Below are 6,720 nucleotides of genomic sequence, written 5' to 3' on the forward strand. Positions count from 1 at the left end.
TTAGCAACCTTGCAGATGCCTTCTCTAAAAGCCAGGGCCTTGCCAAAAGCCATAAAAGGGAAGGAATATAATTTTGTTTGCTGGCACTTACTGAAAAGCTAAAATAGAATAGTAACAGATATCATATTTGCCAGCTCTAACTGAAGGAGTTGTGAAACATCATCTCAGAAGATTCTAAGTTATTGTAAAAATGTTGTAGTTACCATGTTATTGACTATGTTTTATAGGAGTTGAAATTTCTGTCTAGCCAAAAATTATTCAGAGCAACAAACAGCAATTAAGTAGCATAGAAAGATCTAACTATGTTTTGCAAAGTATATTCTACCCAGTGATGTGGAGCATTTTATAATTTAGCTCTAAGTTGAAATATGATAATCCATATTTTGCTCCCTGATGGGAATTAGTGCTTTTGTAACAAGAGTTTGCAGTATGGTAATATGGTTTTCAAGTAATATCTTTGATAGCATTCACTTCTTTTTGCAGTCGATGGGCTGGCAGGACAATAAAACTGTAAGTTGTTTATTTCATAAATTCTGAATTTTTTAAAGCAAATTTTGGCATGCAAAAGTTAGCAGAAGCACACTTGTACTAAAAAATGGTTTGATTCTAACAGTGAATTATTCCTTTTTAAAAATTGATCATTGGCTATAGCTTTAGTAACATAACCCTTTAAAGTACATGTATGTGTTTACACAAATTGAACATATTTTGGAAAATTCATAAGCTTTAAGTTATAGGTTTGTGTATGGAATTGTGAAACACATAGGGAAAGTTTGAATAACATGCCACTTTGACAACTCTAAAAAATTAGTGCTATCTCTGGGGTCTTTTTGCTGATGTTACAATAATGCACACTTCAGTCCACCTTAAAAAATGGCTCCCTATTGACTACTGGATTATATCATTACATTTTTTGTGGATTTTCAAGTGTGAGGGAGCTTTACAGAATTATTTTTCATTCCTTTTCTAATTACAATTTTTCAATCTATGTAGTATCCAAGAGAACCTAACAGGAATGTAAATCAATGTTTAACTGTGGGGTTTTTAATTAAAAAGAATAACTAAAATTTTCTGACATTTTTCCTGAGATTTCTTACTCTGTCTGAAAAACAAATTTATCTTAAAATTTGAATTCAAATATGAAGTCCCTTGCCAAGATATGCATTTAGCATTTTTTTTCTTTCAAAGAATTTTGCTTCCTGTGAGGACAATTTCTATTATTTGGAGCTCTAAGTCCCAAAATAATTTTAAAGTGGAAAAAGTGGCTTTTAAGGAACCTAAATACTCATTTTTCTGTCTTAACTGAATTTACTAAAGCCTGTCCTCTTCCCTCCACTGCATTCATTCACATGCACTTCAAGGAACGCACCAGTCGAAGAATCTGCATGCTCTTTCCTCCCTAGATCAAGTGCTTTGCAGGTGCCTGTGGGTTGTCCAGGGTCTCAAACGTTATGCAGATGAGTCCCTGGGATACTTGTTAATAAAAGGTATACAATGCAATGCTATGCACTAGCTGGCTTCTTAGTCTCAAAATACTAAGCTATGACATGTTTGCAGAATAGATGTAGGCAATAGATGAATTTACATGCAGATGCATGCTCTGTAGGGAAATTTGGTTGCTTCAGAATCAGCAAGGCAACGCCTGGCTCTTCTAAACCTAGAAGAGAAACTCTTGACCCTGCCTACTTCCTTATTTTACTGGTTTGGCTAACCAAAGGTAAACACCCTCAAACTATTTGGTGAAATAACTTCTATTACCAGTTTGGGGACTTCTCTAGACTTTTCTTTTATGTGCTCTCCACCTCTAAGATGCCACATTTCCTGGTGTCTTCCAACACCTGAAAAGGCATTTCTCTGCTTTCAGTTCTATGTTAGCTTTTTGTCACACTAGGAATTATCTCTCAAGGTCAGCTGCCATAGGTTTTTTTCTTTCTTCCCTTGGTTTTCCACCCATGATATTCCTTAACTTAATTTACTGCTTTGAATTTCTATATCCATGACCATCCATTTCCTATACATTTCTTTCCCTCCTCACTCTTCACTTTATCTGTCACTGCAACTGATGCCTACTATTCTTAAAAGGATGAGGGAATAAGATATAGAAAGCTCTTATTATATAAGTAGAAATTGAGAGGTTATTTTAAATCTCAAACAAGAAAATAACTGACCCAGCTGGTATGAATCTATACACTCAAGTATTCAAGAAATTACATATTATTTATGATCATAATTTTAAAAATTTAATTCTGACTCTGTGACCCTTTCACAATGGGATAACAGGAAAATCAACCCCAGCCATCCTCAGTACTCCTTACCGCCCCTCCCAGAACTGTATTAGGGGACAGAAATCAAATGAGTTGCAAAGGCAGTAACAGTTGGTGCCTTTCAAGAATTTGCTCTCCCCTCACTTAAGACCATCTAATTGTTGATCCTGCCTCAACATCTCTTCTGTGTTTTCAACAGAAGCCATAAATCTTAATTTTTATGTGAATACTCCCAAATTGTAAATGTTTTTATTTAAATGGTGAATTTTTAATAGAATACAGCTTTGAGCCAATTCAGACTAATGACCACTACTTCACATGTTCTGCTTTGGACTTGATAAATGTCATGAGGCACTGGACATCAGGATGCTTCTGCTTCCTGCTCTGCCTGAAAGCAGGTGGTCAGTCTGGCTATCTGTTTCTTAATTTTTCGGGGTCAAGGGTCTCAGTAGAGATATTCACTTACATAGCGTCCACTCTAACATTTGGTGATTATTATTTATTACAAACACTTTGTGCTTCTGGATTTTTCTGATGCTAAAGCATGTACATATAGGCACAACAATAACAAATTAGCTCTATTAAGTAATAGGCATTTCATGAATTCTTAATTTTAAAAGTATAAATGAAACAGAGTTAAACCATGCTAACAGTGATGGCATTTGTTTTGCTATCAAAATTCTAAAAATGGAGCACTGTCCCAAAGCTATTTCCAAGTGTTTCCAGTAGTTCAGCAGTAAATCACAAATTTCAGTGGTTTCTAGGTTCAGATTGATCTACACCATGTTCATTTTGAAGCAATTAGCGTGGTTTATTTTGGGTAGTAGGAATACTGTTTTCATTGAAGAGATACCGGGGTAAACAGATACCTGGTTATGCAGGTGACTTGCAATAAGAGATTAGCCTATCCAGCGTGTTTAGGGACAAAAATTACCAAATTAAAGTTGAAGTAGGAGATTCAGGAGAGGGAGACGCTGGCATATACAGAGAGGACATTGTGTTAGTATTAATGGGGAATTGTGCAAATGTAAAATAAGCCAGTACAGTTTCTCTGAGACAGTAGTTGCTCAACAAAGATTTGGTAAAAGGAAAGAAAAAACTTCATATCAGGTGGAACTGGGCAAGTGTTTGCCGTATTTATTTATTCTTTGCAAAGATTCCATAATTTCAACACTATGGAGAATATATTAGTAAAAAGACACACATTAGAAGCTGGGACCCCAACACATGATGTGTTTCAAAAGTCCAGGCAAGAACTACCAGGTGATGTTTGAATCTCGACACGGAGGAATGGAAGACCAAGTTGCAAGACATAATGCAGAATAAAATGGATAGGATTTGGTACCAAGACACAGAGAGTGACTGGGGAGGGCTGACGAGATATAGATGTCTGACTAGATAAAGATGTTTAAGTTTTAAAGACTGAATGGTTAGAAGGATGAAGCTTCCCTTCATCAAAATTTTGGTGAATGAATAGTTAGTTTCAGAGGATCTATAATCTTTTCTATTTTGGACTAATCACATCATGAAGCTCTACTTCTTAAAGGTCTCTGTTGAGCACTGTAGGGCTGGAGGCGGCAAGGCCGCTGCTACGGGCTAAGACGGGCTCCCCTAGGAGGCCGGCCCCGCAACGAGGTGGGGGCAGATGAAGAAAGGGAAGGCGCAGAGGTAGCAGTAGCAGAATTTCACAAAAAAGTCAAAGATGCTTTTGAAGTGTTTGACCATGAGTCGAGCAATACAGTGAACGTGAGAGAGATTGGAACGATTACCAGGTCACCAGGATGCTGCCCTACTGAAGGAGAGGGGCATGATCTGCAGACACAGGAAGAAGAGAACCCACTGGATACACTGGGTACGAGAAGCTTCTTCCAGTCATGACCGAAATACTGCAGGGAAGAAGATACAGACCGATTCCAGAAGATACCCTCCTTCGAGTTTTTGAGGTATTAGATCAGTCTAAATGTAGGTTTCTTTCTAAGGAAGAACTCATCAAATATACGACAGAAAAAGGTAAGCCTTTTTCTCTGGAAGAAATGGAAGAAATGTTGCTGCTGCAATTGATCCAGAATCAAATTAAGTTCATTACAGGGACTATATAACAATGATGGTGAAAGATGATAATTAAATGCTCCGAAGACTTAACCTCTAATTGAAAGGATAATTTTTTTTTAAAAGTCTCTGTTGGCTTCCTAGTACTAATGGGACAGATTTTAACCTCTAATACTTGGTCTAAAAAGTCCTTTAACATATGACCTCAAACTGCCCCTCTAGTCCCTATACCACACACTGAATGCACTAAACCTTTTTACTAAAAATTTTACTGTTTCCAAAATACAGCAGGCAAGTGCCCCAGATCTGTTGTCTCTGCAATGCCTGCCTTTCTCTTCTCCAGCTAGCAGAGCTGATCACTCCTTCCCTCTGCTTTAATAACTCGTGTTCGTAACTTCAGTTGTGTATTCCATCTCTAATCCATGGGTTTCTTAAGGAAAGGGACCATATAATATTTATCTTTGTATTGCATGTAGTAATAGTTTAAACATATTTTTTAAAAAGATGACTTGGATACTTGAGGAGATTGATCTGCAGTATTAGAGTAAAAATTGAGTAGTTTAGGGGGAGACATGAATATGGGGATGTGTGTGGTTATCTGGGAGAAAACTGTTCCAACGGACCAGGGAAGAAAGTCTAGACTCTGAGTTGCTAAAGAGAGAGAATGCCAGGGAAGGAACAGGGAGCAGAAAGAACAAACTGCCTTTTAAAGAAGTCTGCTGTGAAGTAAGAGGGAAAGAAGAGGGAGGGCTTCTTAGGTTGAAAGCAGTAATGAGAAAACTTTGCTCAGTTTGGTGACAATTTGGGCTTCTCTTTATGAAGGAAAAGAGAGACAGACTGAGGAATGCAAGTGAAGGGAATTAAAGGAACTGGAAACAGTGTGTTCAGGAATTGGAAAGAATTGGGCTCAAAAATCTGTGGAAAGGTTTCACAAGGAAAATGGAGAGATCTCTTTTATTCTGAAACGTGAGCAGAAAGAAAAGGATAGTTGGGATGAGGCCCTTTGATGTTACAGGAGAGAAGTAAAGAATTCATATTAAATGGTCTAACTCATCTAAATTTAGGGGTGTAAAGGTCACCTGCTGAGAGGGAGAGAGTAGGAAGTAAATTCTAGGTAGATAACAAGCAATAGTGAAGTCAGTAGAAAATAAATAAACCAGTAAAATAAAAATAAATATTACTGAGAAACAGTGAGAACCCAGCTGAAGTCAGAGAGCATAAATTTGTAGTCCCTGCAGTCCACATCACTAAATGAAGTCTTGAGCAATATGCAGCCATGGAAGAGGAGACAGTAGATTGTGGAATGTGTTCAGGATTGGGGATAGAGTGAAGGTGCTAATCAGAGCAAAGCTGAAGTGGTTACTATGTGATCCTTTACTGGGTAGTGAGGCAGAGAAGGTGGAGCACTTTCTCATACCTGAGGACCATCCTGAGCGTGAGAAACCAAGAGCCATGACAGGAGCAAAGCACCGGATCCCACAGGAGCCCACTAGGTGAGGGGGAGGGTACTGTGGACTGAGGGCAGGTTTCAGAATTTGGTATCTTGAAGGGCCAGTTCTGAGTAATGACCGGAGTTGAACAATTGGGCTGAGAGGGTTGGAAGGATCACCAATGATCAGGCTGGTCGGAGATGGAATGAAAAGAGCTGGAGTTCAACCCAGGTGATGAAGCTGTAGAACTCAAGTCTCTGGGAGGCTGGTAAATGGCAGCTGTAAGGAGAACAGTAGTGACATAGGGGTTTCAAAGGAGAAGAGCTCAACAGCAAGGCCTGCAGAGCCATGCAGCCTGAATGGGAGTGGGAGGCACGAATAGCATCTCGTCCTCCTGCTTCTGCTTTGGGGGAGTAAGACAGGTGTCATGAAGGCAGAAGGGAAGTGGTGTCATGAAGGGAAACCAGTAAAGCTAAAAATGAAGAGGGATAGTGTTTTAGGCAAAGTTTATGTATATGAATTATTTGTTCACAATGAACAGACATTAAATATGTACTAAGGTTAATATAACTAAGACTAAAAAAACTAATTTTCCATTCAGAGGTTTCCAGTTTAAGACATAAAATGTTTGCAAACACAGGAATTTGTGGCTGCATATTTTGTTGATATTCATGGAACACTTTAAAATAAACTTACATCCCAAAGTGTCTTGTAACTAATAGTCGTAGACTGGGATTCATTTGATTATCAATTTATGCTTTATTTTAGACCATAATTTGTGGATGCTTAAACTTCTTAGAAGTCCTCAAATAGATGAGATAAAACAATTCACAGTTGTTTACTAAATTTAGTAGTTTGCTAAATTTTACGGAGTATATAAAATATATACCTGGTACCGTGCCATGGACTGAAGATGCTGTCAGTGAGAGGAGTATGCAGGATCTACTTGCTTTTTTTTAGAATGCTGAGGTTTCAAA

At 38.1% G+C, this 6,720-nt stretch overlaps 1 pseudogene; it reads left to right on the forward strand.

The window, feature by feature from the left end:
* Positions 1-486: 486 nt before the first annotated feature.
* On the forward strand, positions 487-4,389 carry LOC118921852 (dynein regulatory complex protein 8-like; annotated as a pseudogene).
* The last annotated feature ends 2,331 nt before the right edge of the window (positions 4,390-6,720 follow it).

The sequence above is a fragment of the Manis pentadactyla genome, chromosome 1 (assembly GCF_030020395.1).
Source record: "Manis pentadactyla isolate mManPen7 chromosome 1, mManPen7.hap1, whole genome shotgun sequence".
Classification (NCBI taxonomy): Eukaryota; Metazoa; Chordata; class Mammalia; order Pholidota; family Manidae; genus Manis; species Manis pentadactyla.